At 37.7% G+C, this 13,453-nt stretch overlaps 1 protein-coding gene across 1 annotated transcript in view; it reads left to right on the top strand.

Annotated features, from left to right (window-relative positions):
* The window catches only part of SLC50A1 (solute carrier family 50 member 1), a 716,724-nt gene that overhangs the window by 697,493 nt on the left and 5,778 nt on the right, over positions 1 to 13,453 (top strand). The gene's annotated exons all lie outside the window — the stretch shown is intronic.

Here is a 13,453-nt window from a genome sequence, read left to right on the forward strand (position 1 = left end):
CCTGATGAAGCGCACCTGTGTGTGCGTGAAAGCGCTCGTTCTATAATAAAAACAGTTTTATTATTTTTCATGGTGGTTCCTAGCAATTTATTCATCTTCAGCTTCTTGTACGTGGTGCGAGGAATCTTTGAATGATCGGCGTTTGTTTCCTGCTATTGGTTTTCATTTTTTTGTGCTTAGCCGATCATTACATGATGGATATACCGAACATTGAATTGGACTACAATCCAACAGGTACTTCTGGAACCGATAGTTGGAATTGTTTGTTTTACCAGAAAGACAATCCGCTTTTGCATTTGGATGTCAAATGTGATGTTTCTACTAATATTTCGAACAGCAATGAGAATTTACATGACTTTTTTGGCCGGCTGAGAAATTTGGAAAATGATTTATATCGCTTGCATAGGCTTGTCTGGCAGAAAAGACATCTACAAGCCTGTCTTCATTTCAAGGTTATCCCCCGTGGCATGCGGGTTCTATGCATGCCGAGCTACGGGGATAGCCACCCGGAGCTACTACGGAAGTGGCAGCAACTTAACATCGAGTTCGGCAACAAGTATATTCATTTGTTACTGGACTATTTTGCACCCATTGAGACGGAGCTCTTAGTTAAGGTAGAGGAGCAGCATAAATTCCTTACCATGAACTACCAGACAGAGTTTTGTGTTTCTAAGATACATAATATGGATAAACAGTTAGCTCTTTATAGCAACAAATTAGAACAAATCAAACTTAAGAAATTGAAACGCGACTACCAGGATTTCCAACTGGGTCGCATCTTTGTCTGGCCAAGAACCAATCAGAGAGAGGGGCCTCAGACTGTTCATGCACCTGAAGTTTCGCAGATAGTGAACAATGAGTTTGATGTTTCTGCTGAACCTTTGACTGTTCAGTCGGTAGTTGAAAGTCAAACAGGTGACACCATTGTTCGAGAGTCCGGCATATCTAACATCTCTTTACCTTGCAATCAACAGGGTCTGTATAACAATGATAATTTGGGTGCTAAGCCTAAGGCCAATAGCTCAAATAACGCATTTGCGGCACCCGTGCCTTTAAACTTCCCCCTTCCTTACAAGGGCGCAGTACGCACGCGCTCAGTAAGTCGGGGAAGAGGAAAAAGAAAGATGTCAGGAGAAACGCCAGAACGGAGAAGGAAAGTGAAGAATTGAACTGTTTATTTTTCAATCTGACATCAAGGACCTTTTCAGTAGATGAACAATGTATTTTAAACAAAGGCTTATCGTATATTCCTTCTAAACAGAGCACATTGTCTGATACTCTCCTAGGTCTATGCCTTTTTGTAAGAAAATTGTCACTGAAGGTAATGTTTAAAGACAATTTATCTGATAATGTTGAGTATGACTATAAAGCTACACTTTGTAAAAGAAAAAGCTGTTTTACACCTCCAACACCACAGCCTGTTGAATGTTTTATGCGAACATGTGAACGTGAGTTCTATTTATATTATGAACAGGAGAAACACAAAGGCATTTTTGTAAACCTGAACTATGGACAAAGATGTGCTCTGGATAATCTTTGTCATGATGTGAGCTTGGTTTTTAAACCTGCTGACAAGGGAGGGGGAATCGTTGCACTAGATACTTGCTTTTACAAACAACTAATGCTTAACATGCTTAATAATGATAAGGCATACAAAGTTATAGATAGATCTAAAGTAGTATCCATCATTAAGTATGTACATGATACCATCTATGACTTACATATGACTAGATCTATAGATAAGACACTCTATGATTTTCTAATGATAGACTCCCCCCTGATTCCCTTGATCAAGGGATTACCTAAGTTGCACAAAAATGAAAACCCCCCTCCATTACGTCCCATAGTGTCAGGTGAACACTGGGTTACGGAGAATGCCTCTTTATATGTGCAATCTAAACTTGGTGTGATGGTGAAAGAAATTCCTACCATTTTAAAGAATTCCTATGAGCTCCTGGATGACCTTAAACAAGATCTGGTTAGAAATAGCATCGATGCAGATACTTTATTAGTCACTCTAGACATTAAGAGTTTGTTCACTAGCATCCCTAATGACTATGGCCTTGATGCAGTAAGATCTCATTTAGTTGAGCTTGGCACCATAGACAACAATGAAATAATGAACATCTGTTGTCTGTTGGACTTGATCCTGAACAATAACATCTTTTTATTTGACCACAATGTATATGCACAGACATGGGGAGTAGCAATGGGCACTCCCTGTGCCAATGCTTATGCTAATTTGGTGGTCTATAGATGGGAGAAAGAGTATATCTTCGATGACCCTAGGTTCATTAACGTCATCCTTTATAGACGCTTTGTAGATGACGTCCTGATGCTTTGGAATGGAGGTATGGATATGTTGAAGGAGTTCATTTGTTATATGAACTCAACTACTTCATTTTTCAGCTTTACATATGAATGTTCGTTAACAAGTGCTAATTTCCTGGATATTAATATTATTAAAGAAAATAATAACAATTTAACTACTACCTTGTACAGGAAGTTATGTTGGAGGAATAGTATCCTTCACTATGACAGTTTACATCCACGTCATGTGTTTCGCAATATTGTAAAAGGTCAGATGAATAGAATACTCAAAATATGTAGTAATGAGTTGGATGCCATGAAACAAATTAAGCATCAAAAGCAGTACTTTATAGATAGAGGTTATCCGGCTGAGCTAGTTAATAATGTAACTGATACTCTTCTTGGGGTATCAACACATACAACAAAGTTAGGCTATAACCCCCATGGAGGAGAGAATAGTAAGAGTATTGCATATGATATTAAATATACTAGTGATATAGAGCAATTAATTAGGATCATCAGAGGAAATTGGAAAATTTTGCTCTCAGATACTTTTCTCTCACAATTGGTTGGGAAGAAACCTGCATTTAGATTTAGTAACTGCTTAAATGTTAAGAGGCTACTCTGTAAAGAGAAGTTAGACATAGTCCCTGTTGATATAAGAGCTGGTATTAAGACAGATACTTATGCATGTGGTGGATGTTCATCTTGTAGATACATTAATAAGACCCAGTGTCTCAACATCTCAGGTATTAACATGGTTTTTAAGCCCACCTTCTATGCTACATGTAACACACAGAATGTCATCTACCTTGCTACCTGTAATCAGTGTAATGGATATTATGTAGGGATGACATCACGTAGACTTAAGGATCGTATTTATAACCATGTCTACGATATTAAGAAGAATAACCTTACCAATGCTCTAGCTATGCATTGCTATGATAGATCCCAGCATAGCTTTAGCTTTCAGGTTTTGCAGGTTGTAAACCCAAATAGGAGAGAAGGTGATCATATAGGTACCATTGAGATGTTTGAGTTAAGATGGATATTGAGACTGAAAGCCCATATACCACCTGGGCTCAACACGGTGGTTAGCATCCGTCCTGTTCTTTTAGGATCTCTATGATATGATATTCACATTATTCACTTTCTTGTTTACTTCACTATATATTTCATATATTTAGACTGTTACACATATTTTTTGAGCTCATTTTAGTATACTAGTTGCAGTACCTCAAAAAAGTTTTTGGGCTGTATTTCTGCATTCCTAGTTATGGTTTAGATCTGTATCTTGGCACAATATATGCCTAGAACTATGATAATGCAGTAATATATGTCAATACGACATAGGCTTTATGAACTTGTGCCGTATAATAGTCTCAAGTACGTAAAGATTTGCACTTTGTATTGCTTACTGCATTAGCTTGAATATTAGGATAACAGATGTTTATGAATAGTGCAATTAATATTAGTTTGAAATGTGCAATATGAAAGTAGCCAAACACATAGTATGTATGTATGAGCATATTTTCTGAATGTTCTCTAGTTTTTTGTGTTGTTCGAATGTATTTTTGACATCTTTTGCATTTTGATGGATCTGTTATATGTTACATACCTAATGATTGTTATTGTTAGTTTGTAGATGCCTGGCATCAGAGAATAAGGTTCCGCTGTCATGCATTTATTTTGAATTGTATTACAAATCAATCGGACAGTTTTAAACATGTCCGTACCAATTAGTGGATTGTCTTTAACTTTAATATGGTCCAATTCATGAATTAAGATATTTTATATCCAGTTAATATAACCCTTGACTAATTGTTTTACTCGCAAGGGATAAATATACTATATTGTAGCCTTTAGTGCTACATCTGCATATGTGGATCGATCTTAGCAGGTGTTGTTTCCAACCCGCAGCGGGACTTAGTAAGAAATTTCTTTCACATGAGTTTAAAAGTGATGAATGGAGTAAATAATAATTCCTGAATCTAGGCTGTTTCAGGAATTATATGTTATATATGTTCTATAGCTATATTTTATAGCTATATTTTTTAGACATTTTTAGATTTGGTTGACCAATGTTTTGAAGCGCAGTTTCATAATGGAAGCTATATGTTTTAACATTTTAATATGGGCGTCAGAAATATTATGAATGTGTCTTTAAAAAAGCTGTAGGATAAGTTGTTGCCTCAATTGTATGATTGTTGGTTAGTTAATTGTTTAATTAACACTGACCTTCGTATACAAATAGTGAGCTTTCTTTGTGTAATTTGTAACCTGATGAAGCGCACCTGTGTGTGCGTGAAAGCGCTCGTTCTATAATAAAAACAGTTTTATTATTTTTCATGGTGGTTCCTAGTAATTTATTCATCTTGTAGTTTTCGATCAAATGAGATTCAGTCGTTTGTGGTTTAGATCAAATGAACTTTCAGTCAAATGGGCCATTATTTTTGTTTTTAGATCAAATGAACAGTACCTGCTCTAATACATTCAGGATCTGACTAGAGTTGTTGGAGGGCAGGCAACTTGGTTACTAGAAGTCGCAAGAAAACTTGACAGAAGGCTTACTCTGATAAGTAAAGAGAGATGAAAAAGCATTTGAATGGTTGACTAGAATTGAGATTGGTCCTGCTCGTATTTGGGTTGGAGATAGGTTTTGCAGAATTATTTTCTAGTTACTTAGGCTGCAAGGCTTCAACAGAACTAAAGCATGGTTTATCCTCTCTCTGCTCACAAGGGGCATGAAGCAGGGCTGCCCTATGTCTGTTGTATTTGTTGTTTGTATATCACCATTAACAGAGGCAATTAGGATTGCTGGTAAAGAAATCACACTGGACATAGAGTCCCATAAGGTAGCCCTATACACGGACAGTCTACGTAATTTTTTTTCAAAATCCCAGGAGAGATTTCACAAAAGTATTTTTTACTCTTGAAAGCTTTGGGCAATTATCAGGTTATAAGATAATCATAATCATGAAAAAGACCCAAATATAAATATGTAGAAAACCCCCTACCACCACCAACACCACCATGTAAAAATGCAGTACCCTACTTTTGAGAATAGAACTCTTCTAAATACCTTAGGGTATGAATTTGTGAAAAGTGTGAAGTGGAAAGTAATTCCCTTGGAACTGGATCAAAAAGCTGTGGTGCTGACCAGCTGCGCTGTCCCCATATGTTTATGCTTTCAAGCATTGGCTAAGGAAACTCCAGTTGTATTTCTGAGATGAAGAGCTTGATTTAGAATTTTATTATGGAGAAGGCAACGCCAAGAATAACTTATTCTACTAGAAGAATATGGTGGACTGGGAATCCCAGACATTACATGATCTCACCCCACTGCTTCAGCTACAGTTAATAACCCATGAGGATAGGTGGAAAGATGCAGTTTACTTCATGGTGGGTCTAGTGGAGTGGATACACCTAGTGGACTTTGGTAGATGCTGCTGGGTATAGGTGTAGTGCAGTTTGCCTTCAAACAGCCAGGCAGGGTAGTAAGAAACTACTTAAGTACAAGGATATGAGACCTTGGGAGTGCTTTTTAGCCTTCCTATTGGCATCTCAAGGTGGGGAAGCCAAAGGGGAAGAGTCTTTTAGGAATTTGAGATGTTAAGGCTTGACTGTAAAGTAATGGGCTCAGATTAGACATGATATGGATTGGATCAAAGCCCAGGAAGAATTTCCTTTGAGGAACGGATCGAAAATTGAATACAGAGGGCTTATTTTGTGCTGTGGTTGTTTAAAATCCTCCAACCAATTCTCAGGAGAGATCACATTTAATTGATATTTGATTTGTTTGTTCCCTCTGACACACTTGTACGAAAAAGGCTAAAAGGTGCTCTGTACAGGAAAACTGAAAAGGTTAAGTGACCCCAATGGGATATGTTGGAGCAGAAGATTTAGACTTTTTGCATGGAAATGTCTCCACAAGTGTTTTACATTCCCTCCCAGATTGCACATGTGCTCTCTAAAAGTACTGATGAATGCTGGAGGTATGGTCATAGGAAGAAGGGTACCACCTGTCCAACTCTTCATTTCAAGAGCAAAAAAAGATCCCCCCTCCATCATGTTGCCAGTTATATGCCACTGTCCTTCCCTACTGCCTCAACTCTTCAATGGAAGACAACATATAAAATGCAATATTAGATGAGAAAATAATACAGTGCATAAAACGAGATTAAAAATTCTGGGTTAATGCACAAGTCTGGTTGCTGCTGCTCCTGAAATGCCATATCTTTGAACCTGTTAGCTCAGAAAATCTGGACAAAGCCTAAAATAGGGATGCATTTTAAATATTGCTCTTATAAACTTAGAAAGTTACTAGAATAACAGGATCTGTGTTAGCATACATTTTCTGAAGGATATGAAGTTTGAAAAGCAAATGTATGCCATTATTTACTGACTTCAGTCTTCCCTTTTATGAAGAACAGAAGGAAAATATGGGGCAAAACTTTGGACATTCTACAAAAATCTGGACATTTGAGAGGAATGCAATGCCTGCAGTCAGGTACCTGGGTCTTCTGAAATGCAGTCGGAAAAAGATTGTTTTAATTTTTAACTGTAGCAGACAGTTGCTGCACTTTATACTACACATGTAGGGCTGCAGGACTCAAGATTTAGTAAAATAAAAATCTCATTTTCTTTTAAACTCTAGCAAGCTGCTTGCTACAAATGTAACAAGCAGTTGCTACATTTTATACCACACAGGAACAGCTACGTTGCCCAGGGTTTAATTAAATTTTTCTTTTAAAGTGTAGCAAACTGTTTGCTACAGATATAACAAGCAGTTGCTACAGTTTTGACCGGAAATGCAATACCAACTTTTAAAAGCTGGTTTGCATTAAAAAGTGATCTGTCCATATCGCCCCCTAACAGCTTGTGCCCTTTGCCCCTCCCTAGCTATGATATGCTACTGAAAGGTACCTGGAGGCATGTATTCTGTTCATGTTACAGGCTATAGGAATTTAAAGAAGAGTTTCAGGAACTGATTGGGGATGTTTTTCCACCAGTCCCCCCATTTAGGAATTATAATTTCTGCTTGAAGATACACTAGGGATACCTCTTCCTCAAAATGATCCTCCTAGTTAATCTATAAGCAATTACAAGAAATTGGAAATTATCCAGAATTGTAGATGTGAATTTTTGTAAATGAAATGCTAAATTAAATTGAATCCAGAAAAAGAAGGGGTTAGATTCTCAAAGAACCAGTTGTTTGAGGAAGTGTAATAAATGGCTGCTGTTCCAATGAACAATGTAGCTTATCCTCTTCTGACTAGCTTTCTGTTTGAAAGGTAAGAACCAGATAGTCCTTTTGGGTACTTGCAGGTATTGAATGTGTGAAAGGTAACAAAGGTAATAAACTGATGAAGTACCCCAATAATGTACAGCTGCAGTGGATATAAAAAGTTTACACACCCCTGTTAAAATGCCAGTTTTTTGTGACATAAAAAATGAGACCACAATAAGTCATTTCAAACCTTTTCCCACCTTTAATGTGACCTGTAACCTGTACAATTCAATTGAAAGACAAACAAATCTGTTAGGGGAAAAATATAAAAATTAAAAAAAACATACAATAAGCTGGTTGCACAAGTGTGCACACCCTTAAACTAATACTTTGTTGAAGCACCTTTTAGGAGTCTATCAGCATGGTACATCTTGACTCGGCAATATTTGTCCACTCTTCCTTGCAAAAACACTCCAAATCTGTCAGATTGATTGCGAGGTCATCTCTTGTGCACAGCCCTCTTCAGTTCACCCCACAGATTTTCTATTGGATTTAGGTCTGGGCTCTGGCTAGGCCATTCCAAAACTTTAATTTTCTTCTGGTGAAGCCATTCTTTTGTTGATTTGGATGTATGCTTGGGGTCGTTGTTATGTTGAAAGGTGAAATTATTATAAAATTATTCTTCATCTTCAGCTTTCTAGCAGAAGCCTAAAGGTTTTGGGCCAAAAGTGACTGGTATTTGCAACTGTTCATAATTCCCTCCACCTTGACTAAAGCCCCAGGTCTAGCTAAAGAAAAGCAACCCCAAAGCATGATACCGCCACCACCATGCTTCGCCATGGGGATGGTGTTCTTTTGGTGATGTTGAATGTTTTTTTGCGCCAAATGTACCTTTTGGAATTGTGGCCAAAAAGTTCAACCTTGGTCTCATCAGACCATAACACATTTTCCCACATGCTTTTGGGAGAGTTGATGTATTCTTTTGCAAATTTTAGCCAGGCTCGGATGTTTCTGTGTAAGAAAAAGCTTCCGTCTTGCAACCCTACCCCCATAGCCCAGACATATGGAGAATACGGGAGATTGTTGTCACATGTAGTACATGACGAATTCCTGCAGCTCCTTCATTGTTGCTGTAAGTCTCTTGGCAGCCTCCCTGGCCACTTTTCTTGTCTTTTCATCAATTTTGGAGGGACGTCCAGTTCTTTGCAACATCAGTGTTGTCCCATATTTTCTCCACTTTTTGATGACTTTCTTCACTGAGTTCCATGGTATAGCCAATACTGGGGAAATTTTTTGTACTCTTCTTACTGATACCTTTAAATAATGAGATCCCTTTGATGCTTTGTAAGCTCTCTGCGAACCATGGCTTTTGCTGTAGCAGGCAACTGAGTAATTGTCAGGAAAATCCTACTAGGACAGCTGAACTTTATTTGGGGTTAATCATATCCTCTAATTGATGGCAGGTGTGTACCCAAGAAGACTGAATGCTGTAATTAAAGCAAAAGGTGCATCAACAAAGTATTAGTTTAAGGGTGTGTACACTTATGCAATCAGCTTACTGTACATTTTTTTATTTTTTATATTTTTCCCCTAACAGATTTATTTGTTTTTTAATTGAATTGTACAGGTTATAGGTCACATTAAAGGTGGTAAAAGTTTTGAAATGATTTATTGCGGTCTCATTTTTTTATATCACAAAAACTTGGCATTTTAACAGGGGTGTGTACACCTTTTATATCCACTGTATATGGACTTTAAAAAGCTGTGCCTCTCGACTTTTCATTATGCATTTTTTTTTGATTTTTAGACTTTAGATTTATTTTAATATTTAAATCTAATAAGATTGTAAGTTAATGTTGAAATGTTAAAATATTGATATTGACGTGGAAAATCAGTGTCATTCTTTTGTACATATTGATTGTGACCAGGGTGTGTTGAATTTTACAGATGTTTATATAAAAAGAAAAAAAGTGTATAGGACATCATACAAGTCTTGTTTTCATATGCTATTTTATTATCATTTTAAAAAATCATGTACAAGTAAGCATTCAGCAAAAGTAGCTGATGAGATTTCTTTAGTAATGACCATGACTTTTTATGACCATTGAGTTTTAATTGCATTAATTGTTTTGCATTAGCCTAACTGTAGTTTGGTTACAGTAAGAGTTCAGAGGTAAATCTAAAATTCTGCATTGTAGTAACATTTGTTATACTTATGAAATTTGTGAAACAATTGTGTATACCATAAGGCTAGGTTGGGCAGGAAGGATGTTAAATATGATAGGAGTTGGTCAGGATTTTTGAAAGATTTACTGTTCAGGAAAAAAAAATTGTGCATCAAACATTTTCTAGCTGTCTTGGCATGACTACTTAGGTAGAAGTTTTCTTACATCTGTATTGGCTAAAGTTCTGCCATCCTAGTATTTCTTGTGTGTGTTTTGCTCTGTGAAAGGGGAGTTCTTGAAAACAGCACAACAAATGTTGAATAGTTAAAAGTTTGTTATTTTACTCTTTTGGAGTGTGCTGTCTTTGAGTGGCTGAAAGTAATTGCAAAATAGGTGGAAAAAAACTCTTAACTCTACTGTTTTCACCCACCTTTTTATTTATACACAGTGTGCAATCACTTCATATCAGAGCAGTCTTAACATGGTAACAGAAGCTGTCTGTCACTGAATATGGAATCTGTATACTGTGCGCTCATAACTGTTACAACTCTGATCTGTGCAGAATCATCAAGGTAAAACGCTTTTGTTCTGGCTTGCAGGAAGAAGGCATTTCAGATTAATATGAGCTGGAACATTTGTGTGCAAGTGGTCACTTTACAGAGTGATCCAGTATCCTGTCTGTAAATGGTCACATTTCAAATGTATCCAGTACCCACACTGCAAGATACTTTGACTTGAAATTTCCAGAGGATAGCAAGGTCACAAATTGTGTTCCACTTCGTATTGTGCTTCTGGACTATTCACTGTGACCTTGCTGCTGCAGTCAGACTGCGTACATTCCCATTAACTTTTCTTATAGGGAGAAAAATGTTTGTCTGCCTGTTGTCATGAGTAGGGGCATAATACAGGTGTGCCCGCAGAATATTACTCAACGTTTGGCAGTTGGTGCAGATGGTTAAGGCTGTGAGCTGTAGTTCCTGTGGTACAGCATTTAATTCCCTCAGCCTTCATTTGCATAGTGAGAGACCTTGAGCAAGTCACCAGGCAGTATTTGTGGGCAACTGGGAATCTGGGCTATGCTCCCCAATGATTCCATGGACTGCAAGCCTAGTAACTACAGATGAACCTATGAATACACTTGCATATTTTGCCTTTTACAGGATTTTGTTTAAATGTGTCTTTTTTTGTAAGACAGTGGACATTTTATCTCGGGCTATAATGGGAAGGGCAGAGATATAATGTCATTTGCAAGCAGTTTTCCATCTTACAGTTTTAATGCTATAACTTAAAGCATTTAAGGGGGGATGTCTTTGGAAAACAAGATGTGTATAACTGTGTTGGAATATTCAAACTGTGACATTCCTGAGTATTCAGAATGAACGCTAGCACTGACGTTAAGAGCTGCAACAAAAAAGGGCTGTTTACACACGGTGAGAATTTAGGATTCAGAGCCATGCTAGCCTCAGTGTGTAAGGACCTCATTATCGACTAATTTGCATGTCCCTGAATCACTGTTAACTACCACAATTGCAAATCTGCACTTTCCAGTGGTAGCTAACACTGGCAACCAGTGCATCACATTGGTACAGGCACCCCCTCATTCATACTTCCACACACAAGCACACACACCCAACATATCCCTTACTTGTCCCCGAGTTGATATAACTTCCCTAATGTCTCTCCTTATGTTTTTGTCCCTGCCCTCATAAATTGTGAATCCTTGCAGTCAGTCAGTAATGCCAAGCAACAGAATTCCATTCTTTGTAGTGTTAGTAATGTGCATTATGATGCTAGACCTTTTGTTTTATTAACTTTTTAAGTTCAGTTCTAGTAATATTTTAAATATTCTCCCTGGTGCCATGTAATGTTCTTCCCAGCTTTCCCCTCATGGACTTGCACTGATCCCTCTCAGCTGTCTGTCCCTGATTTAGGATACACCTGCTTTTGACTCTTACAGGTGCCATGCTTCTTGTAACTCACCAGATGTTTCAGTTTCATAATACATATGTAAAAACAAACTACTACGCTACCTGAGCAATGTGTTAATGCTGCTGCTTTCTGTGTCAAGGGTGCACAGTTCAAAGTGTTTCCTCCCCTTTTACTTTACAATTTTTTTAAAAAACTTGAGAGGGTCACACAGACCGTTCACAGTGGCCATGCATTGTACAGACTGTGTCTGTACTTGGCCAAAACATTCAACACCATACCCCATGCCACATTGTAAGAAACTAAATGATTCAAAAATAGAATCCCATGTGGTAAGGTGGAGTGCAGACTGAAAAAACCCATACAATACTAGTCACAAGTGTTATCAGAAATTGACAGTGACTAGTGGTGTCTCTCGGGGTTTAGTGTTGGGACCCCCTCCTTTTTGGCATTTACTTTTCTGGTTTCCAGGTAGGGATGCCAAAGCTGCTAATCAAACTCTGGTCACCTTGGTCATAGTCAGGGATTTTATCCCTCTATGCTAGGGGACCTGACAGTTTTCCTCCTAAGTAGTGTGCCACTGATAATCCTTTGCTGTTGTTTCAGGTGACTTTTTCTTCCAAAATGATTTGAGCAGTTCAGTGTACATTTTTCTTTCCACAAATTAAGTGGGAAGACTGTTGCAGACTTTAGGTGTTCGCAAACAACTCTTGGCACTATGTTGAAGGTGGACAAAGGGTATCAGGAATTCTGACCAGTTAAACAGCATGCCTGAAAGTGTTTCAGAGATGTGAGCTGTAAAGTACCTGTAAAATAAGTAACAATTCTACATTTCATGCATTGGTTTAGTACTAATTCAGCTCTTATTATTTTCATTGAAATCCTTCTTTTGAACTTAACTGTAAACTATCTTTGTCTGTCAGTAATGAACTGCACCTTCCTGAAAATTCAAAATGATCTGTTCCTAACGAAAAATGTAATACTATGCTATATCTCTCACTTTGTTACTACCGATATAAATTTGTATGTAAATAGTTCTACTTTTTGATTTGTGTTTAGTAGTATTGACTGGTCTGTCTGTCCTGGGTTGTGACTGAAACAAAAAAACAAAAACAAATGCTAAATAAATAAAGCTACCTGCCACACAATGGTTAGCTCAGTGTATTTTGTATGATGAACATGACAACACTCTAGAATTGTCAGAGTTCATTCCAGTAAACTTAGAGCTGGGGGTGGGGGCGGCAACTTTCTTTTGCATAAGTGTACCTACTGGGGCCACATATGTGACTTAGGGAACAGTTCACACTCCCAAACAAATTAATTTGAATGTGTCTTATTTACTGAGTAAGCAAACTGGTCTGTCTCCAACTTTGTCCTACACGGTGGGCAGTCGCTTAATTCATGGCAGTCAAATACCACTTTAATTTGTTTGGTTCCCACCACAGCTGTTTAACATCAGGCATATTCGGCAGCCTCTCCTCGATCATCTCCATCCTCTATGTCCCATCTCCACTCCCTTAGAGTAGAGGACAGAGTGGAGATCAGGATATTTCAGTAAGGTTCCATTCTGACAGCTACAAGAGGCTTTTTTAGATTGTGCAGCTAGAAGTTGTTTGTCTAATGCTGTTTTTCCATGTTAGCAGTGGCATGCTTCTTAAGATTCAGATTGTTAGGATGCTGCAAGAGTTCTAGAAGAATGATACTATTGCTTTTGGAAGTACTGCACATAACGATAGTTCAAGAGAGAAAGAGACTCTTGCAGTACAAATACCCTTCCACTAATTCCTGTAGCATTCTTAATTTCTGAGCTACCTGGGATGTG

The sequence above is a fragment of the Protopterus annectens genome, chromosome 8.part0 (assembly GCF_019279795.1).
Source record: "Protopterus annectens isolate FY-2018-M chromosome 8.part0, PAN1.0, whole genome shotgun sequence".
Lineage (NCBI taxonomy): Eukaryota > Metazoa > Chordata > Ceratodontiformes > Protopteridae > Protopterus > Protopterus annectens.